Source organism: Lasioglossum baleicum, unplaced genomic scaffold, assembly GCF_051020765.1.
Source record: "Lasioglossum baleicum unplaced genomic scaffold, iyLasBale1 scaffold1797, whole genome shotgun sequence".
NCBI classification, from domain to species: Eukaryota; Metazoa; Arthropoda; class Insecta; order Hymenoptera; family Halictidae; genus Lasioglossum; species Lasioglossum baleicum.
In genome coordinates this window covers 12567-31959 of record NW_027470856.1, presented here as the reverse complement: position 1 = coordinate 31959, position 19393 = coordinate 12567, and the positions used below count along the sequence as shown (strand labels likewise).

Genomic DNA, 19393 nt, shown 5'->3' with positions numbered 1-19393 from the left:
AAAAAAAAAACAAAATAACTTTTCGGACAGCCCAATAGTATATACTCGATGTATCGTTATGTTCGTTCCTCGATCGCAAAAGGTTAACTCCTTCTCATACCCTTTAACTCGGAAGAATAATCGGAAAAGGAATCCGAAGCTTCGGAGACAGAGCGTCGAAACTTGAAACACGATATAAACAAGATTATTTGCGTTCCTAATATGTCCCAAAAATTTTTTTCGAATACAGCAAAAAATAAATGTAATGTAACATTACGAGTCAGACAAAATTCTCAACGCGAGTCAGACTCGTCAAAGTATGGCAAGGGGTTAATAAAATTCAAAATTTTCCATTGTCGCATCGTTTCTATAAAACATGGCGGCACGAAACTCCGGGTGTTTAAAGAAAAACGAAAATGTATGTGTGCGTGCGTGCGTGTGTGTGTGTGTGTTACGCGACCTTAGCGTTGCCCATCGAACGAGCAACGTGCCAGGCGTCCAAAAAGGTTAGAAACTGTGCAGTTGCATCTTTATCGGAGCAGGAAAGGTCTAAAAAGCGAGACCTACTCCGGAAACTAGGCTCCGTACGCGTCTGATTAGTATTTCTGGAGCAGTTTCATATTTCCTGACAAGCCCTTGTGCTCATCTATTATCCGATTTATCATCCCGCGGCACCATCTGCTCGCGAACGAGAACCTCGCGACGTTTGACCGCGAGATTTTATTCAATTTTATTCAACTTTCCTCAATTATCATGGTCCAAGCCTCTGGATATAATTTTCTTCATTATCTTTTTATTTTTAACTTCTCCTCTTTTTTCCTTACCTATCTCCACCATTTTCATAATATTTCCGTTCCCCTTGTTAATCTCGTGTCCAAAGAGAGAGAGAGAGAGAGAGAGAGAGAGAGAGCGAAAGAAAAATTACGGTTGCTTGAACTCGATTTTTCTTTTATTCCATTCCTTTCCCTTTCCGCGCGATCGAGTAATTAGCGAAATTAATTAAAGGACGTCACGAAAAAATTATTTAATGCGCCGTTACACGTGTAGATGATAACAGATGTATGAAGATAACAAGGAACCCAATCTTTTTTTTTCTTTTTCCGATAAAACAGTATGATTCTTCTTATTTTCCTCCTTTGCGATGTCCAAATTTTTTGAAAATATATGCAATCAAAATTAATTTTAATGCGATAAAATACAATCATATATTTTAAATGACCATATTTGTATTATTAATATTATTTTACGGGTGTAATTATGTGTGTGTATATTATATAATAAAGCTGCACGAATGAGCAGTATAAGAATGTGTAATAATAAATATATTTAATAATCCTTTAACACTAGGTTTACAGTCGTTTTTTGTCATATTTACAAGTTTAGGAAACCACGTATTTCCTTTAAAAAAAAAAAAAGACGAGTTTAATTTGAAAACAATTACAATATTAATTAAAATTGCCAATATTGTATAATTAGAGCAATCCATCCGTAAACCTAATGTCAAAATATCCTAATAAAAATATACACATGCAAATTACAAAATATTTATAATACATATTTTATATATAATGAGACTAAAAAAAATGACACTTTATTTGCAACATTCGCTGTACTTCGTAAAATGTATTTCAACGTTAAAATTCGTGGAGCAATTATAAGGCAAAAAAGCGAGAAAAAAGGGATGTTATTTTGGAAAAGGCAAGGTCACGTTCACTCGGTGGCACGCGATTTTCTATTTCGTTTTCCTCCGCGATTTCTCGCGGAAAAGCCAGCGACGTGTGACCACAACCGACTTCCACTTCCATTTCCATTTAACCCTTTGTACTGCAGAAGCAAGCCGCAGTCGCCATTTAACCAAATTCTAAACATCGATGTTAATTAATATATCAAATTTAAATTAACCCAACGACGCGTGGAGCGTCAAAGTAAATAATTCTAAATCTTAATTTCCATACGATTTCTCATTCATCGTTTTAAAAATATCGTCAATTTTGTAGCAAGAAATCTTAGAATTTCTATTTTTCTGTAACGAAAGCATCGTCGAGTGCAAAGGGTTAACTCTTTGCATTCGAGAGGCGAGCCTCACTCGCCATTTAACTAGATTTTGTAATCATTTGTAAATTTATTAATTTAAATCGTGATTAATCGTGTTCACGGATAGCTCGTATTAGCCGCTCGCGAATATCTGACGGAGTTATCTATAAATACTCGCTTATGCTGGGCATCATAAGCAGACACGCGAAGTATATGGAAGACGATTACACGTGTCAATCAAACACAGAGCTGACGTTAAAGCAACAAATTCATACCCGATTGTACGTCTGCACGCTCAAAGGACACCAATACGAATCGAGATGACCCTGAAACGCGAAAAGAGAGCACTTTGTATGCGTCTCGATGCAGCGGGATTGAACTCTTCTTAAACTCTTCTTAAAAAGTTTTCAAAAATTCGTGATATTCGGAATATTTTAAATTGGAGATTAAAATAGAGAGATATTAGAATAGTTTAAATTAAAGATTTAGAATTGGAGAAAATTGGCAGGGAAGGTGGAGGGTTGTTTTAAAAATTTGAGAATCGGTATTTGGAGAGTTGGTTTGGAAGAAAAAATTCGAAGATCTGAAAAACAGGAATTTTAAGATGGAAAATGGATTAATCGATATAGAACCCTAATTCCTCAAAAAACAAGGGACAGGAATTGCAAGAAATAGTCTTCCTTTCAAAACTTAAAATTCCACTCCACCAAAGTACTAAAATTAAAAAATAGCTCCTATCAAAAAACAAAGGCCCGAAAATTATAAAAACTTCCACAAAATTCCGAAAAGTTAAAATTCCACTCTACCAAAGTAAATTAAAAAATAACTCCTATTAAAACGCAAAGACCCGGAAATTATAAAAACAACACCCTAAACCACCTAACCCAAACCTAATTCCCAAAACTTAAAATTCCACTCCATCAAGCACGCCGAAATTGGTCCCTATTGAAAATTCCGCAGAGAAAATTAACTGAAATAGATTGTAAAAGGCCATCAGGCAAATTGAAAAAACGCAGAGAGACGGTGAAAAATCGACGTTCCAAAAAAAGAAGAAAAAAGAATAACAGTTACAAAGATGGAATGACTGAAACTAGAGTGAAAGAGCGTGGGGATCGACGGAGAACGGGAGACAGAGTCGAATAGGGCATCGATTTTAGCCAGGTCAGGCTTCTGCACGTGTAAAGAATTGCACGCTTTCGGATGCAATATCGTGCAAGTACGTCGAGGTTAACCGGTCACGCCAAATATATCCACACCTGGTAATTGGTCTGCCACGATTGGAAACTCGGAGAAATTTGACACACATTAGTCAATGTCAGCCGATCTCTGGCCGCCGTTTTATTAAAACGGCCGGTAACTCGAGACACCGACTTTTTGAAACGTCTCTGCGACGACAGTTCTATCCACGCCGCCGTTTAACAATGGTAATTGATCTCAGTCTTGTAGCCGACTCCGGTAAAAATAGTTTTCATCTATTATAGTAATTTAATAGAGCTTTGAATCATCAAGGTGGAATCGAAGATCGATATAGGAAGTTGATTAGATATAAAAGCAGTGAACTTTTTCTTTTTTTTTTTAATATAATTTGAAATATTTGGGAATAATTTTTTGAGAATCGAGTTATGGCTGGATTTGGAAGAATTTTAAGTAAGAGGAACTCTGAGAACTGTTTTCTATTAAGAGAGATATTTGAATTAGTTTGATATTGGCAAGTAGAACTAGGGACACGAATTGCAGTGGGATCGGTGTGACTCAACCTGTGGAAACGGTTCGCTCCTTGCCATTTTTCTCCTTCAGATGGACGATACGGGGCTGGAAGCGAGCTTAACCTTGCGAGTTCACACATCCACACCCGCGGCTTTATGAGAAATGGCTCGCTCGGTCGTCTATACCTCCCCGCATCCACACAACCGTGAACAAAACATTATTTAGGAAACATGGGCCTCCTTCAGCTAGTTTCGCATTCTTTCAATTCAGCGGAATATCTTGCGAAAATCTCCCTACTCCAGCCATATTTTTCATTTCCTCTTTTTTTCAATTTAAATATTTCACGATTCCGGAATTCGGAAATACGAGGGTTCGAGAATTCAAATGATCGGAAATTCGAGGAGTTGAGAATTCGAAGGATCAAAAGTTCGGGGAATTGAGAATTCGAAAGATCGGAAATTCGAGGACTCGAGAATTCGACACATCGAAACTTCAAATATCCGAAAATTCAACACATCGAAAATCAAAAAATTATAAATACAAGCCCTTCGTAAATTCCAAATTCCAAATATTCAAAAATTTCCAAAATACCATAAATCCAAATAAGTCTTAAGAAAAATCCAAATACACACTTAAATCCACATTTAACGCAAAGTTTAAAACACCTCCCCGATAATTCGACAAATGTCCGTTCTAACGACTCGATCGCACTCGAGGAATTCAACCACCAACATGAATTCGTCAAATTCAAATTATCCCGCCCCTCTGGTCCCTCTGGACCAACTTCGCAGGAGCGACGCTAAGAATCCAGCACCCCTCGAAACGACTTTCACCACCTCTCTCAAATTTCTATCTCCTATACCCTACACGAAGACAGAAAATTTTTTCGCACAACGGCTAACCTAACCGAGAAGGGATAGTCTGGAAGAAGGATGAACGCGATAGCTTCCTACAACCCGAGGACGATGGTATCTCGGCTGAAAAGCTTCGCACGCATATGAAATCGATAGGACAGAGAATCGCAGGTGTACAGTTAGTTTTTCCGGACGTATTACGCCGTATCGATTGTTCCTCGGCTGGCAGCGATATTAGATAACGCGTAGCGATTTAACGATTGACCCAATTTCACCGCGAATAACAATGTAGCATGAGAGGTTTCCTCTGTTCCCTCGTGTCGCAATAATCAATAGAAACGGCTCAGCAGCACAAGGTTAATTATCCGTCTATTAGTCACTGTTATCCGCGAAAACGTCTAACGCACTGTTCTCTTTTCCTTTTTATTTTCTTCCCTCCCCCCCCCCCCCCCCCCGGATAATCGATACTAGCCAGACCTATCGACATTTACCGTGAAACAACGAAATATATATATGTAGAAATGGGATGAATACAGCCTTGAATGAATATCAGGAGCGGATGGAACCCAGAGCACATAGAAGTGATCGCGTGCAAGAGGCCCGAGTGTTTGAGATATTCATGATGCTAGAAACATATGAAAGTTTGGAGATGCGTCCTGAGTGTTCCAAGTCCCTGGCCCGCCCAAGGCCCAGGCTAGATAGGAAATGCGTGAGTGAGAAAGAGCACCTGTGTATGAAAGAAGACAGAACGAAAGGAACTGTGTAAGCAATAGGAGAGATCAGTTTTAAGTTATTCTTTAAGCAGTTCTAGTGAGGTAAGCCAGCGCCGTAAGAATAAGCATCTAGTCAGTTATCCTATACAATTGATTAGTTTAATAAAGTTACATCGTATTCCTAAAAGAAGTCGCAGTATTACTCTAATCAATTCCCTCCGCCAAAAAACGATCGTACATATATATTACATCGACTCAGGTTTAATTAGGAATTTCTATTGTAAGCTCACGCTAGCTGAATAACGATATTTCAAGCTTATTATTATTACCCTTGCACAGGGTGCCGTGAATATTTTACATCATAGAAATGTTTACATAATGCGCCTATACGCCGGGAAACAGAGACCCTCTTAAACACGTAATTATATTATATAATAACTGCCACAATAGTGGAGGAAATTGGTGCATAACGTTGCACCAGGAGAAATTCCTATGAAAGTTTTACTAATTATATTATGCCATGGAAATCGCGCGAACTGGCGAGCTAAACAGATCGATCGCTTCCTTAAATATTTCTACTGTATTTCCAATATCCAACATCGTTATCCCGATGTAAAAGGATATTTAAATTGGATTTGCCCCGATGTTCCCCGACCCCTTGTAACGTTACTCGAAATCGATGAGCAACAAACACCGATGACTATAAAAGTTTATGGATGGCTAAAAGATTCGGTGGAAAATTCCACTAGACGCACCGTCTCAGCCCCGATCGGCAAAAATCAGCCGCATAAGTTATTTCGTTGCACGAATGCCAGACGCGGTTAATTAAAAAGAATATCGCGAGAGATTCTACGAAGAAGAATGGCGTTTCACATATCGGGGTTGAGCGTTTGGAATTTTTCAAATGTGTCGTTAAGGTATGAATAACAAATTAGCGGTATCGATAGATAGACTAATCGTTGAAAATTCCCTATTTGACGACTGCAACGCCATTGAATTTGATAATCGCCGCTCGCGGTTACGGTTAACGATATTTTCTTGCGAACAACTTTGATTCTCTACTGCTTTGTAATTGATAATATCGCGAGTAATCAAATTTCATTGCGAGACAAACGGAATTCTACATTTGACGTTTACTTTCCTTGCACCGGCGAACACTGTATTCGTGAAAGGTGTTAATTCAGTGCCGATAGATATCGCGCGAAAGATAGCGGAGACAAAGAACCGGCGATTCATTATTTATATGCCACTGCGTTTCCACGTTCTTCTAATATGGGTACGCATTTGCAGGCATGCGAGAGCGCTTTGCCCGGTGAATCATCGCAGAAAACTATCGTAATCCGCGTCGACACTGCTGGTGTATCAACATCTTTTTCACAGCGAACGCTGGGTGTCATTGCTTCGATTGCAATCGCGCTGCACACCAAGCTCCTCGCACGATTTCAAACAATGGTGTTCATGCTGTCTCGCAAATGTACGTGTTTACGAAGGATGTTTAATAATATGCGGGATAAAATAAAAGGAGAAATAGGCGTATAAATACCTGTCATCGAGGAGACGTGTCAAATCGGTCATGTCGCGCTCGAACTTGAATTTTGATATCTCGCACAGCAGAGCGTCACGCTTGCCGATGACCTCTCAGAGTTCACGCTGCGATCTTTCGATCTCCGCATATTGCCAGCTGATTAACTGATTCTTCTCCTCGAGAATGGTCTCGATGTCGGGGTCCAGAAGATCGGCCGGATCATCGAAACTTCCCAGTACCGCACTTATACCGTTTGTTTACTTTCACCAAGGCGCGCACTCACGTTTTCGTCCTGTCTCGTTCAGTACTGTCTCGTTCAGTACTCACGTACGGCGGCCGCTTTGTCCGTGAAAAATCGACGAGGAATCAGTCACCGCGCATCACCGTTTCACCGCGTACTCCCCATCTTGCGTCTATTGCCACCTCTCGACTTGTGCCAGGCCTCATTCGCCATCGTTCCAGTTTCAATTCCGACGGATTGTTTGTCCAGAAATACTTGGCCGGCCGCGCATGCGCGAGCTGTTGGAACTGGGGTAGCCTCGCCGTCACCATCAACTGCGCCATCTTCAACTAAAACGTTCATACGATTCGCTTTTCTTTGGATTCTATTGTTAATAAATCGAACCATTCAATTTCAATTTTTCCTTCGTTATTCTCTTTCGTTACCTTATGTCGATTTCTATAATATGTAACACCAAGTGAAACGAACATAATTAACGAATATTCTCAACAGTGTTTTTTTTCTTTGAGAAACATTAATATTTGAAAATTTAAATCATAATAATAGTGATGAAGCGACTGTCAGCGTTATATATGATTTTATATTGGAAAGACTTATAATTGGAACACATTTGGTTCAAATTCATGGATGATGCTGAGAACTGTTTCTTAATTATCATTAAATTTTCAGTTCAAAATCATAGATGGCGTTAATTAGAAAATTTATATTTTAGAAAATTACATTAGGTTGGGAAAAAAAGAAACCCATTAAAAATTATAAAGATAATGGATTTCTCCAACCTATTATATATGTACGTTACATCGTTTAATGTACGTATATGTTATATTATTCGATGTATATGTATCGGGTTAGATCATTTAATTGTGATGAATAATTGTATATATATATAATTAATTTTCCCACTATGCATAGATTTTGGTCAAGTCTTGGTATTATAATTTACTGACTTTAACATTAGTCAATCCTTAATATACTTTTTTTGCCGATATATTAACATAACTTGATAATTAGATCATGTGTTAAATTTAGTAATATTGTTGCAACTAAATTGTAACAAGAAGATTTGACACAATTAAATTTTGTGAAATTATATTTTTAAATATTTATATTTTGAGACAATTTAGTTATTCTACTTTAAGCTATTTTAGTATGTATCTTTTTAAAGGTAATAACAAAAAATATGAGTTTTTTTCTAAACATGAATCTTCAACCTTTAACATTAAAGTGAACCTCCAAACTTTTTTAGTTTTCGTATAATACATCGTTCCAACCAAAAATCGTATGTTTTTAGAAAAACTTATATTTTTTTAAAACTTAGGGTAACAGAGCAATTTAATTTTCAAATTCGTTTTCAGAAAGGTAAACTCAACAATAGTTACACAATGGATATTGTAAATTAAAATTCGCGTTGAACAGTGTAATTGAACTATAAAATAATTGAATTATGATCTAGAAATTTTAACAATTAAAATAATGCTGTTTCTTGAGAAATTACTTATGATTACTATTACCATGGTATATACCAAAAACAGATAAATTAAGCTTCACTGAAATAATACAGAATGAAAAAAATATGTAAACAAACAATACAAGTTCACTATGAGAAGAGTTTTATATTGTGGACAATAGGTGCATCTTTTGAATAAAAATTTTTGGATGAAACACAAACTCTTTTTGAGCTATTATTCGTATTATATAGCTCAGTTCTTATATTATTCAACAAGATTATTCTAACTTGTCTTTAGTATTTATAATTGAGCAGTTTATTTTGAAAGTGGCTTAACTCCATTTGTCAATTTATTCCGGATGCCGTGGTTACATGTACAATTTCATGTTGTTTATCAGTAATGCATTTCAGGTTACTCATATTCCGAGCAAATACCATAATTCTTGACAAATAAGTTTTCAGGGTTGATTCAATAATTGAACCTGTAGTTTGAATGTGGCCTAAGTCCATTTATACTTAAATCAAGATATTTACTATTGATAACGTCTGAAGGCAGTGATGATGGTAATTTTAATTAATTAGTATTTAACAAGATGACCTCAGTTTTGGATAATTGCGTTAGTTGAATAACCAGTACGTTTAATTAATATAAAACTTAAAATTTAATATTAAATTTTAGAAATTATTTCACCCATGGGGAAGAACAGAACAATACCATTTAGTTCAGATAGTGAAGAAGAAACAATAACTAATGATTTAAAAAAAATCGAAAAGGAAACAGAATTATAGAACAATATTCGTCTTCAGGGGATAAAGATACGAATAACAATGGAGAAAAGATCGATGAATCATACATCCAAAAAGTGCGAAAGATTAAACGGAATTCAGGAAAAAGATATTGTACTCAATCCGGAAATATTGTATCTGTAAAAATTTTCCAAAACAAAGATTGCCGTTGTCGGAATGCTTGCACAGGAAATTACGACGAAGAGGAAAGAAAGAATATTTTTGAAAGGTTTTGGGGTTTGGGAGATTTTAATAAACAAAATGTATTGCTTTACGAAGTTGTCGAGCGCAAAATTGTGAAAAGGAAAAGGTTTGCCAAGATATTGGAGTTGTATGTATTTGTTAAATTCTAAAAACGGGAAAGTTCTCGTCTGTAAAAAATTCATTTTGGATACGTTAAAAGTAAGTGAAGGACGCTTAAAACGAGTATTAAACTCTGCAAATGTAGGCAATGATTTACGTGGGATGATGGTTGGATCATCAAGAAAATTATCTGAGGAAGGGGAAAAGCACGTTCAAAATCGTATTAAAACCTGTCCTAAATATGAATCCCCTTATACCAGGTCTCATAATCCTAATAGAACATATCTACATCCTCCTTGAAAAATGTTTAATTTATATGAGCTTCATTGCGAGCAAAATAAAATAATAAAAGCCGTTCGTGAGTGGACTTACAGAAAAATATTTAAAAAAGATTTTGATTTACATTTCCACCAATCACGAAAAGATACATGTCAAAATTAAGACTTATTAAACATCAAAATACAGATAAGTAGTAAATTGTCTTGTAATAAATTTGTTTGTAATTTTGTACGTTATGTAATTAAAAAATGTTTGAATCGCATAAATTATGTTTCCGAAGTGTTTTAAAGATATGTAAAATAAATTGAGTATTGTTTTTTTTTTCAATTTGAAGCATCTTAAATTATGTTGAATGGACTGGAGCACCTTCAAATGTTATAATGAATCTGGTTGCTAATTTTGCATGTAGCCTAACTCCATTCTTGATAAGAAAACGCATATTATTCGCTTAATAATTGCCACTATTTTAATAAGAACTATAAATTTAACACCAGTAAATACACTTAAGCAGTATGACTCATTAGTATCCTATATATATATTTTTAAATTCATTGAAACGCAAATCCTTAAATATCTCCATTTGAAGATAAATGGACTTAAGCCACTTTCAAAATAAGCGGCTCATTTATTCTTGAAAATATAGAGAGGTAAATTGGGCATAATAAATTAATAGATATTTTAAATGTTTCTTTTTTTTTTAATTTTAAATACACCAATTTACTATTAATTTCAATAAATTCATTTCTAATTTGATTACCAATCTTACAAAAGAAGAATTTATATCTTAATTTATTTGATTTGAGAATACAGGAATTACAAAACATTTCTAAAAAATTATAGCAGGTTATTTTTTGTATAGTGTACGCATAATATTAATGTTAAAAACAATAGAAACAAAAGAAGTAGCTTTTAATGCTTTTCTGGATTCCTTTCACTTTATTGCCTCTGCCATGGCACTCTTTACACATTCATACTGAATACACACTTTATGTATAAATATACATAAAATAACATAATTATACAACATACTAATTAATTATATTCACATTAAATTACTAATAAGGCGGTGGTTGATGCTGATAATGTTGTGGTGGCTGACTCAAATGTCGTTGTAAATGTGTCACTAATTATGGAGTTGGTTGTTGTCCGCCTGCATTATCTTGTTGTTGCTGCTGCTGCTGTTGTGCTTGTTGTTGTTGTTGCATTGCAAGAATTTGTTATCTCATACGTTGCTGATTTATTGCCTGTTGCTAATAATGCAAATAATTATAATTATTCGTAGAAAATGAATCTGACACTTATGTATGTCATTTTTATACCAATAAAATTATAGCAATTGAACAGATTTTATTACGTTGATATTTCAATAGTATACTTTAACGAGTAATATAAAATTTTAGCATTCTGGCATTTCTTACATAATGTTGCAATAAATATGTACAAATTTTAGACGCAGTTTCGCGATTCTGAATATTATGAACGTTAATAGTAATCAATTAATGCATATCCATTTGATTATTTGTCCCTTTCCGTATAAATTATTATACTAAGCGCGACAAATCTTATTCTTATTCTTGAATAGGCTGACTGATAGTCGATCGAAATGAAATTTGGAGGAAAGGGGAAGTGAGCACTGGTTGTTAAATATAAAATTTTAACTTTGGGAATTTAATAGCTTCCACGATATTAATAAAGAAATGTTGGAAATTAAATGTTACCACACATGTACATATATTCACATATAAATATTTTTGATGTATAGTAATTCTCGCGACGTCGTCGAACATTCCAGCTAAAGATATACAATGTTTCAGTTACGATACATCTTTCAGTCTACCAGTAAGCAAATCTGTAAGGAATTCCATGAAAAATGAACTTGCCTCTTCTATGTTAAATTTTTAATTTATTAGCCGAAAAATATTAGTTTGTGATATATTACTATAATTCTATCTAAACATGTATAGTGTCGCACTTGCACCGGACTGCAAGTAACAAAATAAGAGATAGCCAAAATTAATATCTCAGAGCTATTAAATTCCTGAAGTCAAAAATTTATATTTGACACCTATTCCACCTCTCCTCTAATTTCTCCAAATTTCATACCGATCCGTAGCGGATATTCGGAAGTTCGGGGGTTCGGATATTTAAGCCAATAATTTTTGGTTTATCTCGACCAGGAAATCTTGAAAACCAAGGCGGAATGGTAATTATTGTACAGATAAAAGATGTTCGTAATCTCGTCTTTTATGACATCATATTTTAAAACCACTGAGATCAGTTCACACATTCTACTTTTTAGTTTCTAAATATTGTGTTTTTGTCAAAAACTAACAAAAGCATATTATTTTTCCAAGCTTCTCCAATTTATATTTCTTTTTAATATTAAAATATGGTCATGATTGAAATAATAGGGAAAAAATAAGTCGATTTTAAAGCAAAGTAGTTACAAAGTACATTATTATCCTATTTTATGATAAAATATATTACTTGAAATACTTGTTAATAACAGAGAAAAATATAATGGAAGAAATAATTCAATAAACATACTAGTTGGAACTGTTGATTCTGTTGTAAACCAGCATTAGTAGTACCTACACCTGTCACTCCCACTGTACCAAGTTTTCCACTAGTTTGCCGATATGGTGGTGCTGGTTGATTTTGAACTCAACCTCCCATTAGACCCATTTTCTTCAAACATTTGGGCCTGAAGAATATAAATCATAATTTTCATTTCTTCATACTAAAAAGCTTTCTGCTAGAATCATTTTATCTACTTTTTTCTCAAATGGAACCTAAAGATACGGTGGTCTCGTAGCTCCAGGTTGCATACGTCGTTGTGGTATATACTCTTGCCCCCTTTGAGGTCCCATTATTTGTTGCTGATTAGAAAACATCATGTTGTGTTGCTGATTCATTAATGTTCATAAAATTGCTACTGCTGCTGTTGTTGTTGCTGTGGTAACATTTGTTGACCTCCATATCCTGCATAGTTTTGACTCATTCCTACCGAAAAATATTATTCATAATAGTTTTATGTATTATACTCTGCAAGATATCTATTACAGTAACAAACAACAATTTATAATTACCCTGTTGCATCCCAGTATAAATTCCTTGTTGTTGTGGTTGTTGCTGCTGTTGTGAAACAAACATTCCTTTCTGTGGATTGATATTTGAACCTCCATGTTGGGCTATGTTGTTAATAATTGTTGTCTCTGCATTTCTTGGAATGCTCCAGGTCCACCAACAGGTACAGCACTTGGTTGTTGCTGGGAGCTCATTAACTGATTAGACGGTAAACGTAACATATGAGAAAGTGCTTGTTTTTATTGATTGTTCATGTCTGGTCTATCATATCTCGGTCCATCTGGGGTTGGTGGTAACAGTTGATCATATAAGCTGGTATATGAGTTTGTTGATTAGTATACCAAGGTTGCTGATGTTGTGGTGGTTGACTAGTAAACATTCCAGGTTGTTGATTAACAGGTACTTGTTGATTTTCGAATGCCATTTGCTGTAACTGATATGGTGGTTGCTGTAAAACATATAAAATGTATCAAAACAGAAACAAAAGAAATAATTGTAAAAATAATTTAGAATGAAAGAAACCTGAATTTGCTGTGAAACAGGTGTAGTAGCTGCTTTATTTCTTCTATGTCTTCGAGTTTTCATAGCTTTTCCATTACCATTAGTAATAGTATTACCAATTCCACTACTACCAACACTACCTGTTACTTTTCCAGGAGAATCAATACTCATTGGTGTATCAGCTTTGCCCGATTCTGATTTTTTCTTATCTGGTTCCAAATCTTCTGGTGGCAATGGTGGTGGATCCAAACAGTGACTAGGTGGCCTAATTTGACTATGTGTATGAAACCGTAAAAGCTTATGGCCATTTTGATATGTAAGAGGTTTACGTTCTAATCTAACTGCTCTGAACCAAGCCCAAGAAAATGGAGTAGGATTTTTGTGGCCTTCTAATACTTTCCATGCAGATACTCTGAGAATCGCATACATGTAAACCTCAATTTAACATATATTTTTACATCATTTTTCTTTTACATGCTATATTTTCTTATTGGATTGTAATATTATACCAAGTATTTACCTGTTTCTTATCAATACTATCAAATCCAACTATTTTATTGTCTTCGATATCCGTTAAACATCCAACTGGTTCACACGATATAACTTCCACTGTCAATTTTGGCAGTGGTAATAATTGTCTTACATACAGAATACTGGAAGAATTTCTATCACCAAGTTATACCATATCTATGACAGTGGTAAACAATTCGGAATTATTATTTAAATCTATATCACCGTAGCTAACCAACTGAACCAATAGGATAGCCCAGTCTGTAGTAGCAGTCGTGTTTCTTTGTATAGTATCGAAAATTTCACTGGCGTGACAAATCTCAATTGCAATGCATCTTGTAATACCTCTCTCATCTTAGGTCTCTCGTCTTTTTTCTTCTTTACTAATGTTCAAGAACTGCGATAACTGTGAATGTAGAGACATCAGAAGATCTTCTCTTCGGTCGTCCTGACCTTCGAGGCTGACGAGAGGAATGGTTGATGATTAAATAAAGATGGTAATTTGGGTCTACTTCTTTCTTGACATGTAGCTGTTTTTGACCAATAACCGGATTCTAATACTTGACCCGCCACTTTTAAAACTCGACCTTGCACTGCACTTGGTAATTTTGAAACAAGAGGTGCGACCAACCATATTGAACCAGATTGTTTATCTGGTTTACTAGATATAGTATTCAATTGAAACACATCGATTGCAGCTTTAGCAACAGTATCTAATCACTGCGAAAGATCATTTGAGACTGGAGAAAATTGTTTGTACATAAGTTGCAAATCAAGCCATGACATCCTTGAACTCCATTGCTCCAGATTCTCCAAAATATTTGTTATATGAGTTTTTTGGTCAATAAATGCATCAGTAGAAGTTGCAGCATAACATATATGAAGTAACCGTTGAGCTTAACGAGGTGACAGCATATTATCAAGTAACATGTCGGGATGACAAAGTTCCTCTGGATTTTGTAAACATCCTTCTAATACCCACTCTTGACTGCAGATTTGTCTAAGAACATGTTGCATGAAGTCCGACAATCCTTTTACATTTACTGTAGTCATTCCAGCACTACTGCTAAATGAAGATATTGGTAAATCTAGTCCCAGATCATCACCACCTCCTAGAATATCACTGGTACCTACAATATGACTGATAGACAATTCACTTGGTCCACCTGTAGTTACACTCACACCCACACCAACACCAACACCAACACTGACTGGTTCTCCTGCTTTATTTGAATGATTCATTAGCACATCTGGTTTCTTTGGTGACTGTTTACCAGCAGTTGCATCAGCAACAACTAGAATAGTTTTAAGTGCAGCCAGAACTGGACCGACAATGATGTTATTGTGAGCAGCTGCTAGCAAGTGTCTGTCACAACTTGATTTTATACTGTAACTCCTAGAATTTCCATTTGGTAAGGGATGAGGGCTTGTGCTTACGGAATACAAAGCTGGTTGAGGACATTCAACGGTCTTGAAGAGTGGTAAAAGCAAATGACAGGTTCAACGAGCTCCTGCTTCAGCCTCCATATCTGCATCTCCACGACCCTCAGTACAAATGTTTACCAGGAATGGCAGTGCTATATGCACAATAAAATCCTCCAAGGAGAAGCAATGTCTTGCTATAAATAAAAAGTGATATCTTGATATTTAATTGATCAAAATTTTTTGATAAACTCCTTCGACAATAATTTATATTAATTTATTATAAAAAAATAAATAATATCTAAAATTTTGTTTTATATGTATATATTACTTATTAATTGAATAATGTATTTTTTAAACTAAGTTATCAGCATTAGAATTTAGAATGTACTAAAAGATTTTAAGATTGTTAATAATGATTATAATGCAATTATTAACATAAAATTATTAAATATAAATTGAACATAAAATTTACCAATTAAAATTGACATAAATACAGTCAGGGAATTATGTATACTTAAGTCTTATACATCAACTTGATTTAATACATCAATGAAACAGGCAGAGCTATTCGAATGACTATCGTCTTACAAACAAAACTGTAACGATTAGCTGGTGTCTTGTTCAATTGTCTAGCCTTGGTTTGATTTTTCCTCCATGTCTGGGATAAGTAAGTAAGCTTGATGTTCTTGGCTGTAATATGCTGTAAAGAGCAATTTGGATTTTAATGTAAATATTACTAAATGCTTCTACTCCATGTGGTTTTGTTTTTAACAAAGGACAAGACAAATATAAATCGTAAAGATGCGCTAATACACATCGTTCAACAGAACTGCAACCACTAGGATTGGATATGTGTTAATTATTATTATGATTATAATTCACATTAACAGAGGTTTGATAAAGTAACGAATTTTGTTTGCAAACATAATACTTACACAACAAACAACAATAGTATCTTCTTAATACATCTACAACATATAGACTTAAACTTGTAGTATAACTTCTAATAAGTTGACTGTTTCTAACTCCCAATTGTGTTTCAACTTCTGGTAGTTCCTTCAATATTTGAATGCAAAAGTCTGCCAAACCATATATATTTAACGCTAATTCCATTAAATCAAATAGAAGCGCTACATGTTCTTGAACCGGCAAATTTGATGAGCTAGGCAACAAAACAATTTGTCGTATAAACAATGCATAATTGCAAAGAGAAAATGTTTTTGTGAAATTTAATAATAAGCTTGAAAAATTAACCTACGAAAAATGAAAATTGTCACTGAGTAAGGATCAGAACAGACCTTGCAAATAGTTATGCTAGTGACAAGACATTTAAATGTTGCAATAATATTGAAACTTCATTTCTACCTATATATACCTTAGAGGAAGTTTGCGGCTATCCGAGGTTACAATCTGAAATCAGGCGAAATCCAACGAACTCGTAATCCAGCGTTTTCTAGTAACCGAGCATTCACAAGTGTAGAGCCCTCGTCCGAACCCGGCCGAGCCCACCCGAATTTTCCCGACTCTACCCGACTGCTCGGGTACTCGACGTTTCGGGTTGTCTCGCGTCTCTGTACTGCGGGATAAGATATCGATATTCTATCAATCTGTTGTACGTTCATCATATTCGAGATATTATTTGCAAAATGTAAATTTAATAGAATATTCGTTTTCACATCAATTTCAGTTCGTTTGCTTTGAGATTTGAGGCATTTCTCCGCGAGAAAGGCCAGAAGAACTTTCCATTAAAATATTTTGATTTACCTATCAGATAATGTATAGATTGCAAAAGCTTCATCGACATCTGTACGACAGTCCTAACTCGGTATTACAGGACAATAGGTAATGTACACGAAACATAGTAAAATTAGGGTATTCTCTGATTATAAATAGACATATCGACTGAACGAGAAAAAATCATTTATATACCCAGAAAAAAAAATGTTGACACTGAACAAAATTTTTCAACAGATTACGAAGTTGTTACGCAACGTTTCATGAATTCGAAAAACAATGGATGAACGAAATGGGATCAAACCACGAGACACGTGTTTACTATATTTATTTAGTTTTGCAGCAAAATTGCTAACGACTAGTGTGAGAAGTAAAAACTAACTTTCATCGGCCATGCCCGATATTCCCGTACATATATATGCTTCACCACGTGATTAGTTAATACTAATAATAGTATGAATTTAATACCTTACCCAATTAAACCTTAATACCCAATAAAAAGAAAGCAAAGGACGGGATACAGGCCACCAGAAACTCTTCAACATCTGGATGGTCAAGGGTACATCCAGAATGGGGAAAATGTACCCTTGTTTTACCACATGGCTAAAAAAGGCGGACAACACGGCAATTTTGTATAGCGCCGACGATACTCTCGACAACGCGTTAAAAGTTAATACAAAATTATCGAAAATAGACTACGAAGGTTCGCACCGTAAAAATGTAAAAAAATTTGCATAGATAAGATACATAAGAAGCAATTTGCATATAATTGTTAAGGAATAGTAAATAAAATGTATACTGGATACATACAAGATTATTTCGTACACGTAAATTGCCATAGCTTCTATGATCAAGATAGTAATGCTTCCGCGGTGTAAAAAGTTGGTAAAAAATATATTCATGGATTCAGCTTCATCACTGTCGAACGCAGCTATGCGACGAGTAGATAGAATAGCCGCCGCGTCTCCGATGACTCGGTTATCGTCTTTTTATTATCCGTTGGAAGGAAATGATAGCAAGTCCGGAAATGCGCCTTCGGCGGCGTAAACACTCTCGCGGCCTGCCGATAATCCGGAATAAACATTCGCTACATTTCACCGATCCGGTCACTCAACACTCGCGCCGATATCGCTCGGTCAACTCGCCAATGCCACGACACTTCGTCCACCCCTACTTTTTCAACACTCTGGACTTTTACAGAGTCTCGGACAAAAATAAAAAAAAGGAATAAAAAAAATTAACCAAGGGCGACCTACCGACGATATACGAATCGTTTACGACGCGATCCGATTAAAAGCGATTATCGGTTCTCGTTTATCGTCTCCTTGTCACGAGCTTCGCTCTTTCTATGTATCGAGTCGTTCCCCGAAATCGAGCAACAGCAAGGAACGACGGTTCTAGATGATATTACAAGCACGCGTGAAAAGATGAGAACGACTGCGTGGAAGGATGAGAACGACGGCGTGCAAGATCGGATGGATATCAATGGCGATATCGAGTGCATGTTTATAATCGAATATTTAGGGTACGTGACAAAATACATGACCGAAGAGGAGAGCATAGATATATAATTAGGATACGAGCGGGTCAGTAATCAAATGGTAGCGAGCAAGTCGTTATAACGTCGCTGTGTTTCGTCTGTTTTATAAAAAAAAAACATCTATGCGTATAGGCAACTGTTTTCAGAAATATCACACTTTGGAAGATTATAAAATGTCAAATTGAAATTATCGATAAAAATATTAACGGACATATGATAAATCATTTAGCAAACATTTGTCTACATATTATGAAATGTATAATTGTTGCAAATGAATCTTCATGCTTATATTAGTGTGCCAAGGAATGCTGCCAAGCCTTACCCCCTTCTGCCGATCGGGCAGCAAACACTCGTGCGTGGAATTGTCCCGATCGCAAACGGTTTGTAACACGTTGAACGCCAAGTGATCCAGTAACGGCTGTTTCCACAGGGGCCCGTCACCCGTAAACGGGTGACACTATTCTTCGACCAATTAGAATAGGATTTTTGAGGTAATTTGTAGTAATTTTATTTGTAACAATTATGACGAGTATAGACAACAGAAAGTGACAATAAACTATAAAATAAACTAGAAGAAACATTAATAATATATCTCCATTTAAATTTGTTTTTAAAATATTATAACATTTTATTAGTTAATTTGATACGATAATATTTCTAACTTTCATCTACACTTTTGCGCTGTCTAACAAACATTTTAGGGATCAAGAAATAAATAAAGATGATAA

General features: G+C 35.3%; 1 pseudogene; it reads right to left on the bottom strand.

Moving 5' to 3' along the window:
- Positions 1-10923: 10923 nt before the first annotated feature.
- On the bottom strand, positions 10924-17016 carry LOC143220991 (mediator of RNA polymerase II transcription subunit 12-like; annotated as a pseudogene).
- Positions 17017-19393: the final 2377 nt, after the last annotated feature.